This window comes from Carassius gibelio, chromosome B11, assembly GCF_023724105.1.
Source record: "Carassius gibelio isolate Cgi1373 ecotype wild population from Czech Republic chromosome B11, carGib1.2-hapl.c, whole genome shotgun sequence".
NCBI classification, from domain to species: Eukaryota; Metazoa; Chordata; class Actinopteri; order Cypriniformes; family Cyprinidae; genus Carassius; species Carassius gibelio.
Genome location: NC_068406.1, coordinates 26112167 through 26134706, shown reverse-complemented (window position 1 = coordinate 26134706; position 22540 = coordinate 26112167). Strand labels below are relative to the sequence as shown.

The 22540-nt window shown below is 36.9% G+C and overlaps 1 protein-coding gene across 2 annotated transcripts in view; it reads left to right on the top strand.

Annotated features, from left to right (window-relative positions):
- The window catches only part of LOC127967792 (microtubule-associated proteins 1A/1B light chain 3C-like), a 207145-nt gene that overhangs the window by 13035 nt on the left and 171570 nt on the right, over positions 1-22540 (top strand). The gene's annotated exons all lie outside the window — the stretch shown is intronic.

Here is a 22540-nt window from a genome sequence, read left to right as displayed (position 1 = left end):
CAGCGCTGGGATTTCAGCAACTCTATTTTCAGGGTCAGACCTCTTTTGGATTAAACCTGCAACCATCGTGTTAGCAAATTAGAGGACCACCACTTCAAATTTGCATGTGGTTTTCCATTTCTGTGTCCTGTTTAGAGACCATGACAAAAACATGCTGAACGTTGCTAGATCTAATCAAGAGCAACAAAGCAAATCTTTCACAAATCGTCTTTTTTAAAATTGCAGGTATAAAGGATGAACCAGGTGGGCAGAAATATACTTTGGAGGCTTTTGAAGCTAATTATATCAGTGGAGCCTATTATCATACCATATTCAGCTGTAATTAATTACTATCATCCTAAGTCTGTGCTACAGTGGACATTTTTGGCATAGACATTTTTCACATCCGTAGTGAGCAATGTATTTCTCCATATTTGATTTGGTATGAAAATGAAGTGAGGGTAATGATAAACGAAGGGTGTGGATATGCTGAAGAAGAGCGTTCTTGTGCTGTAGTTGATAGATGAAGTGAGACGATTTATTATAAAACAGCAGTAGCTTGATGTGCTCCTCATTACCACTTCACACAAGCAGACAGAAAGGACACGTGCCCCAATATTGCTTTTTTTCTTGTGTTTTTGCATTTGTATGTAAGCAGGTTTAGCTTTGTGTGTTTGTGTGAATTCTGACAGCTCGGTTAATTATTTCTTTCAAGCTCTCAGATGCTGCCTCCAGCTAAGGGCTCCTACCTGGCTTTTGGCACTAGCAAGCACATGCATGAGTTTGGTACTGAACCAGAATGCTGAATTTGTACAGAATTAGTTGTAAGGACTTTGGGGAAGTGGCAGGGATTTGGATCTGCTTTCAAATGTTTTTTTAGGAGAATTCAAGGGGGTCGCTGAACTGGATTAAACTCTCGAGTAAGCAATTATACAGTTTCATTTGAGGTCAGAGGAAGGTCTCATATTTCATCCGTACTTTTTTGGATGTGTAAGCTCCTGCCTCCATCCCTGTGACGGCTATATATCAGGGCCATGGTAGTGCTGGCAATGTTTTTCTCATCCTTTTATTGGTTGTTTAAACACAAAAAGAGTAATTTAATTATTGATCTGATGTATCCCAGCAGAAGCTTCAATATGAAGCATCCTAAATCTGTTTGACAATTTATGCAGATCGGCTGGTATGGACGAGCTGCATTCATTTTTAATTTCTCATTTGAATATTTATAGTAAATCAATTACTGAACCATATTAAAAGACAACAACCTTTGTGACCTATAGCTTCTAAAAATAAAGGGATAGTTCACCCAAAAATGTAAATTCTTTCATTATTCACACACCCTCATGTCATTCCAAGCCTGTATCTGCTTTGTTCTGTGGAAAATAAAATAAAATATATTGAAAATGCTGGTAACCAAACAGTTCCATTTCCCATTGACTTCCATACAGCTGAACTTAATGGGAATCAAGACTGCACCAACATGCTTCAAAACGTATATTTTTTGTGTTCCGCAGAAGAAAGAAATGCATTCAAGTTTGGAACAACATAAGGGAATTAGAGACAGTTTCAAGATTTCAAGAATTTTCATATTTGATTATACCTTTAATATCACAATGAGATTGGTATCAGCAACTTCAGTTGTTGTGGTGTTTAGGCTCATAATAAGAAGAACAGATGTTAATATTGTTGCAGTATGCGGTTTTGTCTGGACCAGTCGCTATTGGGCTACATTAGCATATGGCTGTGTGCAGCTTATTGTATGCTGAAACAATCATATAATTTGCAGTTAAAAAGACCCAGAGCCCTACTTTCCAAGGTGTTTTTTCATGAGCATAATGAAAGTGGACATTTCAAAGGCAGCCGTTCTATGAAAATGGCATGAAGACCTTTTCATACTATGGGTGCGCACAGACCCCTTTTTGTGAATCTGTTATGAGCCAGGCCTCACGCATTAGGTTTAAAGATTTGTATTGAAGGCTCTTTGGAACAATAAAACAATACAACTTTACTTACAATGCACCTCTTCAAAAGAGCACCTGGTTCTTCATGTAATTAATTGTTTATTGTCTAAAAAGATAGCCCACATGTTTTCTCAAAGGTTCCACAATGAATATTTCCAAACATCACATCTCTGCAAATATTTGAGTCAAGTTGGTTTGTGCGGAGTCATTTTCAAAAATTCACAGTAATGTGAACTGTTCAGTACAGCTATTCTCGTTGGTCGTTAGAGTGTTACTAGGTGGTTCAGAGTGGCTGCTAGGCACATGTTTAGAGCCCCAAGTAAAAGTAAGGGGACACCCCAAAGAATTGGAAGTGAGTTCATACAAGTTTCTGCAAATGTTTGATTGTCTCACTGTGTCTGTGGAGAACTTCTTAAGAACTTATTGTTGTACAGATGCCAAATGTGTGATGTAAGATAAATGTTTGGTGCAAGATGGTGCAAATGTTCTTGAATTACATTGTTCTTTTATGGGCTTGGTACAAAAACAAATAGAATCCTCTAGAATTTCCTTTTTGCTTAACATTTTTCATGTGACTAAACTGTTATAACAAGAAAAAATAACATTATGCCTACACTTCATAAACCATGGCCAGTTCTACAGGGGTTCTAGACCAAGCAAAAGCATAAGCACCTCTCTTGTGACTGCAATAATAAGTCATTGGGTGAAATGCTCTGGTGCGTATTTGTTCAAAGGTTTCTATTTACAGTAAGTTTTTGCGTGCGGGGTGTTTAAGTTAGAATTCACTCGCCTCTCAAATTGCCAGAGTTTTTTTGTGTACACTTGTGAGTCCTCTCATTAGAACTAACAAAGTGTACTGTACATGTGATATAAAAAAGGAGATTCACTGTGCAGTGTAGAAAGCTTAATTGATTATAAAGTAACTTTGTGAGATTGTGATTAACTAAGATTGGTGCCAGTTTTTTTATGATTATAAAGGGAGCACTCTTTCTAATCCATTCAGAATTTCAATAAAAGTTTTGTTTTTCATGCAGCTAAGAATCCAAAGGCCATGTACATGCTACAAAGTTTCAGGAGTGACGTCCGTAAATGAAAGAGTTACTCTTGAAATTGTAATAAGTAATAACCATAGCAATGGATGTGGGGGAAAAAAAGTGTTAAAAACACATGTGCATTAACACTAAACATGAGTTGCAATTAATCAGCAATTCAATTCATCAACAATGCAATGATAATAAAGCAGTACATAGCTACCACATAGCAATTAAAATATGCAATACAAAGTAATAGCACACTAGCTTACTTACCATTATAAAAGTTGAGGGTGGCGGGTCTTTGAGTGCAATCTCCTGAGAACTTTATATTTCCACTCATGAAAACTCTTTTCACATCATGTGATTGAACTTGTTACACTTCAATTTAAAATGTGTTATTATTGGCTTCCTATTAAGTTACCGTTGTAGAGATTAGTGACCCTTTGAACTAAATGCTGCTGAATATGTGGGCTGCCAAAGTGTTTATCGACTGGATCTGCAGAGTTGACATTCTTCGTTTTCAATAGTAAGTCCGCTTGTGACTCAAGAGTGAGAAAGATTAATATTAAATCTGTTTATTTTAGCAATGCCAGATTTCCTCACATTTGTTTGGCAAAGTACAACAGTAATCCATCCTGATTCTTACATAGCTTTTTTGTTATGAGCAGTATATGGAGGCCACACTAATCTGATGGATAAGAAACTGCCATGCAAATAAACTACTGGGTCCCACATGGCGGTGATGTAGTTCAGTCTTTTTTTTCCGTTTGCTCTTAGAAAAATACATTGTAAATGAGGAGATGCTACTGCAAGCAATTCATCATTAAGATTCACTCCGATTTACCAGTGCAAATAATGCAGAAAATAGTAAACAGTGAAGCAGTAATTTAAATGATTTATTCATATTGTGGCACATGCTGGAAAACACTACGTATATATACACATACAGTACACACACACACACACGTATATTGCTGGACCTTATGTTTTCCATGTGTGTGTGTGCGTATGTATTTTTTTTTCAGAAGGTGATATGGTACAGTTTATAAATGGCACTTAATGTCATAAGGTCAAAGACCTCTGCTCTCTGTTCTTAAGGAACAGCTCTAAATTAGGCCTGTGATACGACATCCTGTAACCAAAATGAGGAATGACAGATAATTCTGGGTCTTTTTGTTGTGGCTGATTGACACAGAGAATCTTTGTTTTCGTAAGTCATGTAGATATATTGATGTTGTGCTGCAGTCAATGTATTGGCCACAAGCAAATCGTTCATCTTATTTAACGGAGACTCAAAGCCTCAGCGATTCAGAATGCAGAATGCCCTTGATTATGAATGTCTCCCTTGTCATCACACTCCCTTTTAAGTGTTTCGACTGGCAGACACCGATAAGGCCAGTTGCTGTTTGAGTTGATGAGCTGCAATCGAGTCCCGGTGGGCTGCTGTTTCTTTCAAATATAGGAGAAAAGGTGAGATAGGGAGCAGAAAAGAGAAAGGGGAAATTAGGTGAAGAGCACTGAAAGTGACATTTGATGTGTTTACTAAAGGCTATCTGACAGCATATAGCTCAACGTTGCATTGAAGGATTAGCATCGCAGACTTCGGCATTTTAACCATCCACACTAAGTCACAGCCTGCACCTTGTTGGCATTCTGAATGCCAGCCGCCTACCCTCACCTGTGACCTTCCTGTTTAATACAGAAAAAGGCAGTAACCTAACCTCAGATTACATTATTCTCATGTAGTCTTCCAAGGGGTCTTCTGAAATCAAACCTATTTGAGCTCCTTGTGTAATGGTGCATTTAATCCAGGTCGATTCAACAAGGGAAGAGCGCTGCTATACTGCACTGTCTCACATAGTCACGCCACAGAGACAAGTGCCGTAATCACAGAGAAAGTGCCAGAAAGCTAGGCTGGGTGATGGATAAATAATTGAAGTGTGGGATGGCAGGATTAGAGGCTGGCATTGAAGGGCGCAGCTCTGTAAAGTTGTGCGTGTATGTGCATGAATGGTTGATGAAGACAGCTGTGGGACAGTTTAAGAGCTCATTAAGATGCTTTTGCAGAGTCCATTGTCCATTGTGAAGAAAGCCTAAGGGAGACAGAGGAAAAAGTGCAGGCGTGAGAACCGCCTTCGGATTTCTGTGTGTTCATTTGTTTTGTGACATGAAAGTAGTGATTTTCTTTAGTCAATGATTTTAGTTGTCTGAAAATATGAACTGTATGTTTGTTAAGATATTGTCATCTGCTGGTATTTGCTTAAATAGTTCACTCAACAAAATAAATCTGTCATGTCATTTATATTTTTCCGAACCTGTATGGCTTTCTTTTGATCTGTGGAACATAAATTATGTTTTTGTAGTATACTGAAAGTGGGGTCCAAAATAATTCATACTAGACAATTCATTGTATGGGGAAAAATGTTTGTTTTTTAAGGCTTGTTCAAAAGGTCTTTTCTTAGAGAATAACATAAAGTCATAAAGGTTTGGAACGACATGAGGTAAAAATATCTGCTAATTTAATGAATGTAAATGATGTCGCAAATGCAAAGAACAGAAATAAGACTCAACAGTGCTAGTGAGTTTGCAAAAATCACACAGAACGGAAATAAATTTGTCGAATTTAAATGTGTGCAACCCAAAATTAAAATTCTGTCATAATTTACTTCCCCCATGTCATTCCAAACTGATAAATGCTGCAGTGCTTTTTTCTGTCCATAATTGTGTGTGCATGACACATTTTTTATTGCTTCAGCTACTGTACATTTCAACAAAGTGGGGCGAGCCCAGGCTGAGCTTCTGCTCTGAACTGGGGACATCAAATCACATGAGGTCTGTCTTCACCATGTCCGTATGCTTCCAGTTTTCAGTGTGAACGCAAGGCATATGCCTCATGCACCTTTAAAAAAAAAACAAAGCAAGACTGAGCAAATGCTCTGCCCACAAGAGATAAGTATACATTTTTATAGATCTTACCTCTCCTCCGTCTGTGGGCTATGTAAAGACCTGGACGCAGTAGAATACATCTTGAATGACTGGCACTGTTCATTAGCCTATCATACAGAAATATTTTTTTTTTTTTTTTTTAAACCTTTATTTAACCAGGGAAATAATCACATTGAGATAAATATCTCATTTACAAGTGAGCCCTGGCCAAGGTAGCAGCACACAATATACATAACTACATAAAACAAGTTACACAACACACACATATACAGCAATAAAGCAAGATTAAACGTTAAGAGCAAGTACAGACAGATATGAATGTTTGGTTGAGATATAACTTGAACTCTTTAATTGAAATAAGTACATCGAGTTTCAATGATCGTTGGATCTCATTCCAAGCAGCTGATGCGCTATAAATAAAAGCAGTTTTTCCAAACTCTGTCTTCATAAAAGGAACATTTAAAAGAATATATCTACTTGAACGTAGATTATACCCTTGACTATTAAAAGTTAATAGACTATTCATATATTGAGGAAGCTGGCCAACTAATGCCTTATACACAAGTATGAGCCAGTGCTTGTACCTTCTTATATGAAGTGAAGGCCAACCTACCATTTCATACAGTGCACAATGATGAGTGTGATATTTTGTGCAAGTTATAAATCTTAGAGCAGAGTGATAAACAGAATCTAATGATTGTAAGAGAGCTTTAGTGGTATTTTCTGTAAAAAACAAATCCATAATCTAAGATAGGTAAGAAGGTAGATTCCACCAACTTTCTCCTGGCTGACTGACAAGTCTGTTCACATTTTCACATTTTCTGCAGAATTTCAGCTGTCCACTGCATCTTTCTCTATTCCTCTCTTCAGTCTCTTCATTTTCTCCTACGCACAGGCGTTCACAAATTCATTCTCCTTCCATTGCTCTCAATTTTTGTCACACTGATGCACAAACATTCTTTTTCTGTCTTTCTCTTTCACTTGTCTTGCTATCGCTCACCTACACTCAATTCTCCAAACTACAATTTACCTCCATCATGATGGCCCTTTTTGGAGTCATTACATTTGTAAACCTATGACTAATGATGAATTTATAATTTAATTAAAGATGTTTTTTTTTTTTTTCTGGCACAAGACCAGTAAGATTTCAAAATGAATAAACAAATCTGAAATTTCAATGGATACATTTACACTGAATGAATAAAATAAGTTACTAAAAAGTTTAGTATGTGTACTAAACTAAATATTCACTGCATCTTGTATAAGAATAAATTGCAATGCTCAAAATGGCATATGCAATGGGCTTTTTTGATATTTAGTTTAATGTAAAAAAATACAAAAATATTCTAGTCTACAACTTGCTTCTTGTCTCTTTTTTTTTTTTTTTTGCTGTCACAGAAATGTTCCTACTTGTACTTCTGTACTGCATCTCCTGACTTAACGAATCATGTGTTCCAATAATAATGAAACGATTCTCCTCATTACTCACTGGTTGTTTGAATCTTCTCACACCCTGCAATTCGCCGAACTCTCTTCAAGTTAAAATGAATGCAAAAACCAAACAGGCCTTTACCAGTAGTCTTTGCCAGTGTAATGCTATATAGCCTTGTTTTCATTGTGTTTATACTTGAAATGCAATAAAAGAGCCAGTTGCATTTACATGCATCAATTAGACAGCATCTATTCGTTTACCAAAATGAAATGCAATCAGATACAATCTAATTGCAGTACATCAATAGGACAAGTGACCATTTCCTACTTTCTCATTTTAAGTCACTTACAAATGTTACCTGGCCCTAAGCCAAAATTAACACAGCAAATGAAATTTGACAAGACTATAAATTGCAATAACATCAGTTAAATGCACATCTGCCATGCCTGCTGCATACTAAATTGAGCATTAAAAAAAATCGAATTAATTGTTGAAAAAACACTTGAAGATTAATGATCCTAAATGCCTTTAGCAACAGAATGTACATCCCCCTACAGATCTGACTCCGCTTTCTTTCTCTGCTGTCAGATGTTTGTGTGCTGTATTGTTGGAGTAAGCCTATACTTGTTAGTTTGTACAGGATGATGGTGGGCATAATCATCCAGCTTTCGGTTTTTAAATTACTAATGATCCACTTAATGCTGAGGAAATATATTTAACGTTTTACATGTATTCATTTGACAGTTTTATTCTAATCATGGTCAAAGTATGCTTTTTATCAGCTTGTACTTGACCTATTTTACTTAATGCTAATGAGAAGATCATTAAAGGACTTCTACAAAATTGCAAATTGGGCGTCATATTCATGAGGGTTCGAATACAGTGGTTGAAAGATGGTCCACAGCTCCCTGCATGTGAGTCAATAAGCATGTGTATAGATGATACCAAAAACAGGGCTGCAGCAAATGCGCCTCACCTTTTTTTAAACTGCTTCCACAACTGCTGTACTTAAGCACTGGTCCTGTATTTAAAGGCGGAGGAACCGGTCTGAATCACTCGTCCTGATGATTATAGCATTGACTGGGGGTTTATTGTCAGCTGGTTGTTATTGGAGGTGATGAGAGTTTCCGCCATCACATTATAGTGTTTTGTGAGTCTGATGTGATGAGTGAGAAGAAAGCTTTTTCATGTAACTCTCTCAAGGCAGTGATTAATTGCTTTGATAAGACCTGCTGACTTTTGAAATTCTGCTCTGTTTCTAATAACCACAGCGAAATGGCTTACGGTAATGTTGCTCTTGTCAACTGGGAGCATATTGTGTCATGGTTTTTTTTCTTGCTGTAGACTGTGTGCATCAAAAGGGGTAACTTATTTGTCGATAACACTTTGAATGAGTTTTAAAGGGCAATTAAGTTGCCATAGTGCATTAACACTTAGGATGTTTTATCTTGTGTCCATCAGCCTTAGATGATGTAACTTTGTTAGAAAATTTAATGTAAATCTGTAGGAAAAAATAAATTGTGTAGGCTACTATACAAAGGACGGTAAACAAGCAAATGTATCATCTAGGTAAACTGCTGATGTTTTAAAATCGCTTTTGCGTTGACAGCTTTCTTTTGTCTAAATTCAGTCTAATCATGAACACTGTCACAACACATTTTTTTTTGTCAAATCTGTGAATTCAGTATTTAATTGTAACGGTGTTTTATAAACCTAAACAACATGACCTTTAAATAACTAATCAGAGTGCATGAAAGGGTTAAGTTCACCTTAGCAGTGCTTTTGCAGAGAATTACAGCTTTAATAAGGAGCAAATCAATGAGGCCTGAGGAGCCAGAGTCTGTCTGAACCCAGAACAGAAGGGCAGGGATTTTAGCAGTCTCCACCCCACAGAGAGCCGTTAAATTAGATGACTGAGTGAACTTCATTTCAAATCAAAGAGATTTTTCCTTATGCTCAAGCTGGGTGAGGCCATCACAATATCTCAACACATCCTGCAGTAGCTCCACTAGCGTTTTACATTGATTACACTGAACCAAACACCAGTTTATTAACAATTGTGTTATTTGTTAGCTAACTTGCTAGTTTGCTAAATGAAATGGCCAGTTGTCTTATTTTAACGTGGTGTGAAATGCAATATTTGAATATGCAAATTCTCTTGTTTTGTGCATTATTTTGCTGTATTTATTAATGCATAAGTAGACCGAGCATATTTGCAGTGAATTCAGAAGAATGGGGAATGTGCTATGACCTGAGCAATGTCACACCTGCATCTATGACTGTGATGAAATGCTTGCTATACAGGTGTGCAAATCACACCATCCAGACGAGAAGAAAGTCAACCTGCCTCAAGCTAAAGAATGTGAGAAAAACAGGTTTAAAGAAGCTTGTTTCTGACACTGCCTATAATAATTACATGCTTGTTGTGGTAACCTTCACTGCATGTCTTGGACTATCTTTCACCAGTGGTCTCTGTGATGTCTTAAGGAAATGGGGGTGAAAAGAGAGATAGTGTGGCTGCATCGAAGATGTGATAATCTCATTTTGTTTTTGCTGTGTTCCCCCTTGCAGTCACTATTTTTATGGATTTTTAATTAAGCTAAATTATGCTTCATGAGAGAGGACGTGGATAGCAATGTGGGAAATGGGACAGAATCGAGTATTCAGAGGATGCTGCTGTTTCATGCTCTGAGTCTGACTTAAAATTCATGAGTTTGACACTGGGTGAAGTATGTTCCCATCTGAGCAAAAGATGGACTGCAGTGGGGTGAAAGCACAGCCTATGTGTATGCACTGCAGCAACAAAAAAATTATATTATTATATATATATATATATATATATAGAGAGAGAGAGAGAGAGAGAGAGAGAGAGAGAGAGCGAGAGAGCACATTTCTTACGTGAACCCGATTCAGAGTGCTTTGCAACTATAAAGAGAAAAATAAAATTTCATGATTAATGTAAAATTTTATTTGAAAATATTCATTTGAGAACAAAAAATAAATGAGTAAAAATAAATAAAAATCCATTAAAATTAATAAATAATAAACTGGAAATGTAAAAAAATTATGCTTCAAAGGACATAAACCCGAAATTAAATAATGCAGCAAAGTGCTGCTCAGTGCTTTTTAGAATGAACAAAAATAGGTATTACAGAGAAAGATAAATTTTTCAAATAAGAAAATGTGCTTATACAGTATATGTATTTGTGTGTGTGTGTGTGTGTGTGTATGTATGTGTGTATATATATTTCCGACCGATATGGACTTTTGGGGGCCGATGCCGATATTAACTCGAAAAGAGCCGATATTTTGATTTTGAAAATAAACTGGATATTAGACCCATTTCCTATAAACTGCACTTACACATCATTCAATAGCAAAATGTCTGCCTGTTCTATGTATGTGGACTGTATAAATCATTTTCCAGAAGGGATTTATGTTTTTAAAAAAAAGCCTTAGGTCTCAATGACTAAACAATTGCACATTAAAAAAAATTATTTTTAAACATGATTTTGATTTGATTTTAAACATTTAACACTTTTACTTTCTTCCAGTTGAAGCTGGTTTTAATAGTCTGTGTGTGTACTGTAAATAAATTATAATACTAAAGTTAAAGTATTTGCAGAAGTAGTCCCACACTTTGCTGCTACAGCTTTCACCTTTTTCAGGTATCTGTAGGGCAGAAAGAGAGACAGAGAAAGAAAAGCATGTGCATTAATAATATCACCATGTATCATTACTCATGTCATCATTAGAATTAGAATTATAATAAACAGGGATCTCCTACATAGGCAAAAATGAGATATATATATATATATATATATATATATATATATATATATATATATATATATATATATATATATATATATATATATATATATTTTTTTTTTTAGTCAAGCAATCGGTATGACATATTACCTACTTATATTTAACCATATTATTACAACATTTTCCTGTTATGTCTGTAAAGCTGCTTTGAAACAATCTGTAAAAAAGAAAAAAATGAAAAAAGCGCGTGTTCAGCTCACATTTATTTACATGTCCCCTCTGGTTTAATCATTTCTGACGCACCTACTGTAGTTACTGAAACTACACTATATTTGCGTCCGCACCGCATCGAGTTAAAAACATCTCAACTTTTCAGAATGCCGCAAGCGCACCGCAGGTCATGTGACAAGAACTAACCAATCAGCTTCATCCTTTCCCATAACAATGTTGAAAACTGAGCCAAGATGAAGGAACAGCTGTTCATAGCTGTATATGGATTGCCATTTTGAAATAAATTTAGTAGCAGAGCTACTGCCAGCGATTTTTAGTGCTGCAAATCCATTTATCTTTTGCTGAAATTTCCGAGTCTTCATGGAGAGAGCCTGTCATGGTTGCTTAGCAAAGGCAGACGCCTCAGGAGCGCTTCTGCCCGAGCGCTTTGGAGAAGGAAAAAGAGGCGCGCCTAGCGTTTTCCACGCGCTTTTAGGCGCGATATGTGAACGGCCCCTTACACGGTCATTATGTGGGAAACACTGCAGATATATTTAGAATAAGATAAACGCTAAAGTTATAGTTTGACCTCTTATTAACATTCGCGCTCTTCCACTGATAAACATGGTATTAGCTTTGTGGCTAATCTAATATAGCAATGCATTAGCGGCTGTAAGTGATGTTACAGAATATTTAGAAGTGATAATGATAGGACCGTTAGCTAGAACTACCACACCGTTTTTATATACAGTGTATGAACTAAATCACCTCACATAACAAATGACAGACTCACCGTCAAAACAGTACATCTCTTGTGGCTTGGCTGATCGATTTCTTCTATAGTGGAGTTGCAGACTCTCTGCAACTGCGGAGCTCCCTCTGTTGGGCAAACTATGCAACACTCATAACATGAGTGAAGCATGAGACTCTGTTTCTCATGTTTCATCGGCTGATACTGATTTAAATGCAATAAGCTCATATCGGCTGAAAATATCGGCCGGCCGATATATCGGTCGGGCTCTAATATAAACAGGCATGTACTGGCCATCGGGACTACCGGGAGATTCCCGGTGGGCCGCGGTCTGGTTGGGCCGGTGCGTTATGTATTTTGTTTTTAAATCATTAATAATCGCAAATATATTCGTAATTATATTGTTGTATGGTACAATTCCGGTCTTATGTATCTCTCCCATTAACCTGCATGATGCTTTTTTTATTTATGTACGTTAGTCGCAATAATTTATTTAAAACATAAAAAAAGCAGAATAAAGAACAGATAAAACGACGCGTGCGCATGATGCTGATGCGAGCTGCGAGACGTGACGTGTTCACTGCTCATTGGCCAATCAGAATCAAGTTCTAGCCTTGAAAAGCGGCCGCTTTACAGCTGCAACGAAATTCAACATGTTAAATAATAAAATATCGAAGCGTAAAGGAGGGGCCGAACGTTGAGAGAGAGAAAACGACAAGCACTTGAGGCAGATGCCACCAAATGTGTCAAGATATATAAATCATTGCTGGAAGGCAAAAGACTTACGTGAAGACGTCAGCAGGGCGGGACTTGACAGCTGAGGTGAGACAGAAATGTAATGATACACGTAAGCTACTGCATTATTTTGTTTCAAAAAGTTAGGATATTCCAGCTGTAATATGCCACCACTCACTGATCTATATAAATTACATTTAAAATTCTCAGCTCTCAGGTTCTATCCATTTTATTACAAAATTCAGACAATACCGTTTTGGCGTTAGAAAATGTGACGTGACAGATCGCTTTAGCGCCTCAGTTCAAGTAAACTGATAATCTGTTACTTTCTGTTTAAAGATACAGTACAACTTGCAGAAATGTATATATGCCTCATAAATAATATCGATCAATCAGTCATCAATCAAAACGGCAGGAGAACAATTATGTCACACGTTACATTTACCTCAAGAAAGCCGTTTAAAGACGATAGCAAGGTTAGTTGAGATTGAAAAATAGCCATAAGAAAGGAGTATTTTGCTAAATATGTGCACTATAGTACATATTTATTATCTTCACCTGTCATTAAATAATTTTCATTATAATGAAAACTGCATTACATTTAATTATTTTTAACCTTTAATAATACCAGCTCATGCTCTGTCTCTTTATATTTACAGAATTTATGTGAGATATATTTTTTTCAATTTGTAATCAATTGAGAAAAAAATCTCTTAAAGTGCCAGGGAGAAACCTTATACCTACTGTTGGTCTGTGTCATTAATGTGAACAAAAGACAAAGAGAAATAACTCACTGCTCTTGAATAACAGCTTTAACAAGTATATATATATATATATATATATATATATATATATATGTATGTGTATGTGTGTGTGTGTGTGTGTGTGTGTGTGTGTTTGTTAAGTGAAGTATTTTATATTTGGATATGCAGTATCTGTACCTGAAAATGGTGCTATTTATGATCTTTTTTTCTTATTTTATTACTGACTGTTCACTTGTCTTCATTAATGTTTGAACCTAATAGTTGTAATAGTGTTAATAGTGTTTATTGTGGTATTGAAATTAGAATTGTGAAATGAGATTGCAGCTTATTTACAAAGAAAACAATAGCAATTTTATTTTTATGTTTTTATTTTTAGCAGGGCAAGTACAGTTTTGAACCCTAGCATTGAGCTCTGCGTTTGAATATATAAGCCAGTGTACTTCAAGGATTTTTAAAGGCCTTTGATTATATTAACTAAGAACAATTTAAAATAAATCACTACACAACGATCTTTGTCTTAATTACTCTTTTATTTTATTGTAGATCAGTGGTCTTTATAAATCACGTTTACTGTAGTTCAGTGGTCTTAATATTAGCCTGCTATAAGCAGACAACAGGTCAGAGGTAAAATGTGTAAATTAATATAAATACAAAAAAAATGTATGTTGCTGCACTATTAGATTAATAAAAAGCACATAAATAAAGACCTTTAGATATTTAAAATAAAGCCTGATAAAATCATTTGCATTTTCTTTGTTTATTATTTTAATAGTTTTTTCTTGGTTTTGATAGTAATACATTCTAATCGGTAATTTTACATGCAGATTAATGTATGTATAGACATGTAGTGTGTGTGTGTGTGTGTGTGTGTGTGTGTGTGTGTGTGTGTGTGTGTGTGTGTGTGTGTGTTTGTGCGCGTGTGCGCATGTTTACATGCATGGTGGGCCGGTCTGGATGAAGTCCAGGGCTGATTTTTTGTCCCAGTCCAGCCCTGAATATAAATATATATATACACACACACACACACACAAATAGACACACACACACTTTTATACATTGATTAAAGGTGCCATCTGTAATGTTTGGCAAAAAAAATCAAGTCATACTCCACATTCCATACCAGATTGGGGGCAATATGCCTCAATAAAGTGAATTGTTCTACACTCGAGTAACAAACGAGAAACAGCATAGTCTCTATGCTCCGCCCCTACTTTCACAACAACACTACAGCCATAACCGAAGCCTAACTGTGTGTTCACACCGCCGGCGTCTAGAGCGTCAAAAATCGCTCTTACCGCTCTGCTCACGACGCTGCAGAAAGATTTGTGAGCGCTCAGATGCTCTAACATAGATCGAATGCTTATTTTGTATTTAAAGCGGCCGCAAAGCAAACAAGCTTGTTGATCTTGTTCAGACTAACCACAAGGAGTTATAAGTTAACCTCATTAAATATTGTTGTGGACGAAATATTATGATCCTTTACTTAAAATGAACAATCTCAGACACCTTGGTCCACGTATCACTTTTAATTTATTTTCTATGTCCTTGTACGCAAACAGGGACACATCATAGATTAATACAAACGCTAAACAGCAATAATCAACCTGTCCTTTATTCTGCTAATGTGCCAACTCTCAAGCATTCACCGTGAGACACACACAATTGACTCTTTTCACACGCTTTCACGCTACACATCAATTTTTTCACGCACAGAAAAACCACAAAGCAAACAGGACACGGAGACCAACAGACTAGACAGAGCAGGTTAGTTATGATATAATAAAATGGGTAATGTTAAATTTTAGCTAGCTAATTATCAAACGCAGCTACGGTTAGCCATCGCTAACATTAGCACGTTTATCAAACAGCCTTCGATAGATTTCTATGTTATAATTTCCTGAAAACAAATACACAAACATATAAAACAAACTTCTAGCGAAATACTAACAGCATCTAACTTACCAATCGAAAAGAAATGTTGCAAGTTCAGAGTTGAACCTCATTTCTTTCAGGTCCATTAGTTTTCTCCAGCGATTAAAAGCAGTGCCGATGTTTACTCTGGTTCGGCTCCTTTTCTTATCGGATTTGATTTGTGATTCCGAGCGCGGTTGTTTCCCTGTAGCGGGTGGTGGTCTCTTGCCAAGGGCTTGAGCCATAATTTCTCTCTCTTCCCTGAACTCAAATTAAGTACTGTGCTGTACTTTCCACATGATTGACATCAGGTTCAGGCACGCCCACAAGACGTGTGAGTTATTCGTGTATTGCAGGTTGGCTAGTGGTTATGTTGCCTGCATACCGCCTTCCATGGCCGAAACTGGAATTACGACACCTGTCGGGCCGGGGCTAGTAATGCTAATGCTAATTAAGGTTGATATCTCTGCAGCACTATAACTTGACATTTTTTTAATGACATCATCGCCCTTATTTCTCATTCTTTTGATGCATGTAGGTCATGTTATGGATATTTTTACCTCCATTTTTGCATATGGCACCTTTAATGTTTTTTTTATTGTTTTTTTGCCATGTATATCTAAATATTGGAAATGTGAGATTAAGAAACATTCATGGTTGCTCAAACAGTGAGAACTGGGAAAAGATTGTTTGCCTCTGAAACAGAGTCTTATAGCAGGTTATCTTTGAAAAAGACTGACCTCTGCTCACCCTCTGGCTGTTCTGATCTCTTTACCTGTTGAGCTGTCAACATGCTCTGAGGGGGACTGAACGCCCAGCTGGCTTGGGTCATGGACAGAATTTAGATCTTTACATATGCTGCATGTTTTATATGAGACATATAACTTGTATAGCATGCAATGTACAGTACACCACCCCCACACACTCCTTTTTTTTTGTCTGTGTGACTTTTAGTTGTAGTTTTTGGTGTTATGTTAAGTGTTGCACAATAATTTTCAACACCTTAAAAAAAAAACACACATTATGTGTCCAAATGGTAGTTAAGCAGATCCTCTATCCATTTACAGCAACACCACAGGATGAATTTGGTTTTGTCAGGAAGTCTTGCATTATTGAACACTTTTTTTTCAGTTCCTTGTGATCCAATATCCTGCAACTGGAATTGGTACTAGTAACTGAAAAATGAAATGTTCCATTTTTAAAAGTGACCTAGATCTGTTGGTGGTTCAAATGCTGGGTGTGTGAATGAATGTTTGTTTAAGAATGTGATTTAATGTGGTGAATACAAGAATTTACACAAGAATTATACATTGCTATGTATTTTTAAAGATAATTTTGCATATTTTCACTTTATATTTATATAGTGATATTGCAAAGCAATAAACTAATATAAGTAATTTTATATACACACACACACACACACACACACACAAGTATCAGTATGAATATGAACTATAAATATAATAAATGCATTATATAGAATCATTTTTATTTTTGATTCAACTGTCCCAAATATCAGTGATGTTGTATGTGGCCATATCCCTGCAGATGCCCATGGTTTTGTACTGCTTGTGAAACCATACTTGGAAAAAAATGTAAATGATCAGCTGCACCCAATACTAGAATAATGGTGAAGAAATGTCTTAGAAAATGTAGATGTTTATACAGTGAAACACAATCCATCTGTAAACGAGCAGTATCGCATTAAGCATGTATTTCCTTCAAAGAAGGCAAGGAGAATATGTTGGTTGCAGTACCTCTTGGGTAAATATATTATTGCTTTGTTATATTAAATGCTCATTTTTGTTTGAATGGATTACAGCGTAGAGCCAGCCAAACAGTGAAGAGAGCTTGTAAACATGCAATTTGTAAAATTAAGTTATAATAACATGATGTAATGTTTTAGAGCACCAAAAAAGTTTTATTTGTTGATTTAAATGAACTGTATAAGTCATCCTCGACTGTTATTATGTTTGCTTACCTTAGCTTTTCTATTCAACATAGTAACAGTCTTTGAATCCAACTGCAATCTTAGGAAACTTAATCAGGTTTTTGTGCTCCATCAAAAAAAATGGTTGATCAACTAACTGTCACAATTTGTGATGGCGAGGAATGAGGAGATTTTACAGTAAACACAGTCTTTAATCCAAAAAATCACAGGGGAATGCACACAATCCAACAAGTATGACATTCAACAAGTAGAACCGATAAAACAAACTGAAAGGACTGGGGCTTTTAAACACAGGATAATTGGGAAAACACAGGTGTATGGAACGACTAATTAAACAGACCATGGCACACATGGGGAGGGAAAACACAACAAAATGAGTCCAGAGTTATGACTGTGACACAGCCATGATGTTGACTCATGGTGGAATGAATGAGGACCAAGGTGAAGCTAGCGGGAGGAAGGAGCCCAATGGAGCTGGTGGGACAGAGTGACAAGGTGCAGCCAGAGTAGAGGAGTCCAGAGGCGATGGCAGGGCGACACCCAACCAAGACGGAGCTGGAGAGATGAGGGAGCCCGGTGGAACTGATGGACCGATGGGTGACAGTGGAGGCAAGGGAGCTAGGAGCCGAGGTGGAGCGGTTGGGTCAGGGGTAGGCAAGTTCAGTCCTAGAGAGCCACAGTCTTGCAGAGTTCAGCTGTGAACTATGCCAAATATCATTGATGTTTGTACAAAAAAATGTCTTTTGGTACCTTCTGTGCTGAATTAATGCAGTTCTGAACACCAGCTTTAAATTGAGCAGCATCTTGGGATAATATTGCCTTTGGTTTTCACAACTCATTGAATGACTGAGCACATAGATGCAGGTTTTCATAAGGGATGGTTAAGCTTTAATTGGCTTTTCTGTCAACTCAGGCCTTATCTGCGCATGTTAATCCAGGCAGATAGATTCACTGAGCCTTTCCTGCAGCAGTACTGAGACCCGGGGGCAGACTGACTGCAGTGTGATTACCTTGTTACTTTAGGACACACATCACAGTGCTGTCACCTGTTTGTCACTGATTCACACCAGGATGTCTCTAATAGGTTCAAACGTTAGATGATTACTTTTCATAACCAGCTAGACGGCATCATCCTTGTTGTCAGTGTGATGATAATTGTAGAGGAATGATACGTGTATGTCATACTGTGGACAGTGAGAACTCTCTGTATGGATCATCACATTTAGAAAAAGTTGATTGGGGTTTGTAAGTCAAATTTATGTAAAAAAATGCTAATTAAATTAGTTTCGAACATCAATCAAAGCTTCACTAATGTTCTTATAGTCTAATTAGCTGCAAAGTACTCTGATTTGGAGATTAAAGGGATATGTGGCAATGAAGAATGAGGCCTAATATCCTGAACTACAGTTTGCATAGCTTAGAGCCCAAAACTATAGTGCATTATATAATGAATAGGGAGTGATTTCAGACATGGCATTGATTTTTGGCCGTTAAATGAATGGGTTAATGAATGGATATAAGTATATTAGTTACTGTACAGGTGCTTCTCAATAAATTAGAATGTTGAGAAAAAGTTTATTTTCAAATGTGAGCCAAAATCATCACAATTAAAAGAAACCAAAGACTTAGACTACTTCAGTCTGTGTGCATTGAATTTATTTAATACATGAGTTTCACAATTTGAGTTGAATTACTGAAATAAATGAACTTTATTATTTTAACTAATTTATTGAGAAGCAGTTGTCTGTATATTTATCTACTGTTCAAAAGTTTGGGGTTAGAAATTCATATATAAATTACATGTTGTGAAGAGTGGGCCGTGGGAATGGAGTGATTTGGAAATGAGCGACACTCACCGGTCTTTTGTATCCTTCCGATTTCCTCCGTGGGACGCGAGACTGGTGAGTAAACCAAGTGTCGCTCATTTCCCGCCCCACTTGTCACACATGGATTATATTATGTATATTTATATTATAATACAATTTTAATCATGAATCCCGGTATACATTCAGGATCACCACAGGTCTCTCCCACTTTTCCTTTTTCCTTTTTACAAGGCCAATTTTCCTTAGATTACATTAAAGCGGTCAGGGTTAATGGGCCTCTCAAAGAGGCTAATGGCCCAAAAATGTAACTTCATGCTTGTGCATCCAAACCTTAATAATGAAGAGCTCAACATGGGACTGAAAATAACCATGGCTGACAAAGCCATCCATCACTAGATCTTGAGAATATTCACTCGCTTCCCTGATAGGCTCTTCCTAATACTCAATTTACTACTCTTGACTGCATTCGCATTTCTTCTTCTCTCATGTGACTTTTTACCTCTGTCTCTTTTGTTCTTTGTCCTCCCGTAGGACATCCACGCCAGGCACTAAACTTGCACTATCTCTGGTCATACTGTGCAGAAAAGAAATGACTTTTTCTGATGGCAGTACCTTACAATGGCTATTCATCTTAATTTCTTATAATGTAATGTAGTCATGTCTTCCTTGACTCTTTTCAGAACGTTTCGCTTTTTTTACCCATCTATGCTGGCTTTTGCTGTGCAGTTTTAACCTTTTGTTTTGGTGCATTTTAGATCTTTGCTTCATTCAAAAATGAATGATGATGCATATAGCACAATAGATACAATAGCAAGCTGAAGGCAGATTTCCTGGGTTCACATCCTGAAGGAGTGTATATATATATAGCATATATAAAGACTTACTGACAGGTATAGCAGCAGACATAAAAGCAGGACGTGGGAGGCAAGTATAGCACATGGAACGAAAATATGTATATGAAGCCATTTACCATTATGTTCAAGAATACTTTGATTCCTTGAACAATGACACATGTCTGGCAGGCTCCTGTACTGACATCCTCTGTGCTGATGTGTCATTAAGAACTGAATCACGAAGGAGCTTCAATATTGTAGACAGCGTCAGTATTCCAAAGAGGCTTTTACTTTTCACCCACCCTCACCACCACCACACCCCGATGGACAAGTTCCCATTAACTGTCTGTTGCATGAATTATTAAATTACAACAGGAAATATAACTTTTTTAAGAATTATTTGTGCAATTTTTATTTTATTTTATTTTATTATCTTCTTTTATTTTTATTGTAAAGGAAAAGGTAATCACCCATAGAAGTTTGGATTTAACACCACAGTTTGAATGTTTATGCTTAATGTCTGCTTAAAGCAAAAATATAAAATAAGCTAAATAAGTCCGTTTTTGTTAATTTGTTCTATCTGGGACTATGATGCTGCCTTATTTTATTCACAAAGCCTGTCCAAACCAGCAGATGTGTTCGTTAACCCCATGTAAACATGACCAGAACTGCTCTCTGTGGCAGAACCGGCCAGCAAATCCGTATGCCTGTTTTTGGCAAGCACTGGGAGCAACTCAAGGTCTGGGAGCAAATTAATTGCTAGCTCATGGGGAGACTTCATAGAGGAGAAGACACGCTCTGAGCTTCATCAGTTTATCTGAACAGATGGGTCGATGGAGATCGTGAGGATGAAACATTGGAGTCATCACGGCTCAGCTCCTCTAAATACTATTGGATGTCGGGCAGGGAGAAGCCAGGGCTCCTTCCTGCTGGTGTGTTTTCTTCCTCATATTTCATATGATTTGTTAACAGTGTGCAGTAGGCTGAAATTGTTGTTTAATGTCCTCGATCAGTCCATTTCTTTTCATTTTTCATTTTTCGTGGCTTACAAGTGGTGACAAGTCATAAGGGAGTGAAATTATGCGGAGTTACACTCTGAATATAAAATATTGTATTTTTGTATTCAAGTGTTATTTACATTTATACTTTTAATATATTTTTTTGTGCCTTAGACTCTATATAGCCCACATTCTTCTGTGAGAATGAATGATGTGAATAGATGTTCAAGAGGCTGAAGAACAATAAACAACAACAGTGGCTGCTGAAAATTTAGCTTAATTGATCTTGTGTTTATTGTAAATATAAGAATATAAGTCCCTCCATTGAAGCTGTGTGTACGGTCTACTGTCCATGTCCAGAAAGATAAGAAAAACATAATCAAAGTGGTTCATGTGACATCAGAGGGTCAGTTAGAATTTTTTGAACCATCGAAAATACATTTTGGTCCAAAAATAGCAAAAACTAGGACTTTATTCAGCATCGCCTTCTCTTCTGTGTCTGTTGTGAGCGCATTCACTGCAGTGTAGTAATAACCGGTTCGCGAATGAATCACTCGATGTAACCGGATCTTTTGAACCAGTTCACCAAATCGAACTGAATCGTTTTAAACATGATCGCGTCTCCAATATACATTAATCCACAAATGACATAAGCTGTTAACTTTTTTAATGTGGCTGACACTCCCTCTGAGTTCAAACAAACCAGTATCCCGCAGTAATTCATTTACTCAAACAGTACACTGACTGAACTGCTGTGAAGAGAGAACTGAAGATGAACACCGAGCCGAGCTCTCAGACTAAATCTTAAAAAGCTGTGCTTTCCGAAGATGAATGGAGGTCTTACGGGTTTGGAACGACATAAGGGTGAGTCATAAATGACATAATATTCATTTTTGGCTGAACTAACCCTTTAAATAACAAGAGGCTGTTATGAGTCCTTAAGCTTTCACTTTTCTTTTAATAGTTTTCTTTCTGAAAATACCAATTTTCTGTGCCATTTACCTCCAGGTTAATGGCAATTAATGAGCTAAAGGCTTTTAAAAGGACTGCAGGGCTCATATTTTGTTTGCTGATACATCCAGCCTAATGCATTTGTCAAACACAACTGGCATAATCTTCTGCTACAAACACACATTCCCTCAGCACCAAAATGAATGAGATCCTTGAGCTATGCTGAGCCAGCAGCATTTCAGCAGAGATGCACATCAATAATTCCCTTCCTCTCCAACTTATAGACTGCCGAAACTGTAGCCTTCGGCTCTGGTTTTTCTGTTTGGCCCTTTTTGCACAGAGCATCTGAAGCCAGACTTTAGAGCATAGAGTACCTGTGTAGATGCAGGACAATAACAAGGGACTTAATTAGTTTAGGGTTTTGGAGACAGGCTAACTGTTTCCTCTAATGTCTCCAATGATGTTATGGAAATCAGTGTTAAGTTTG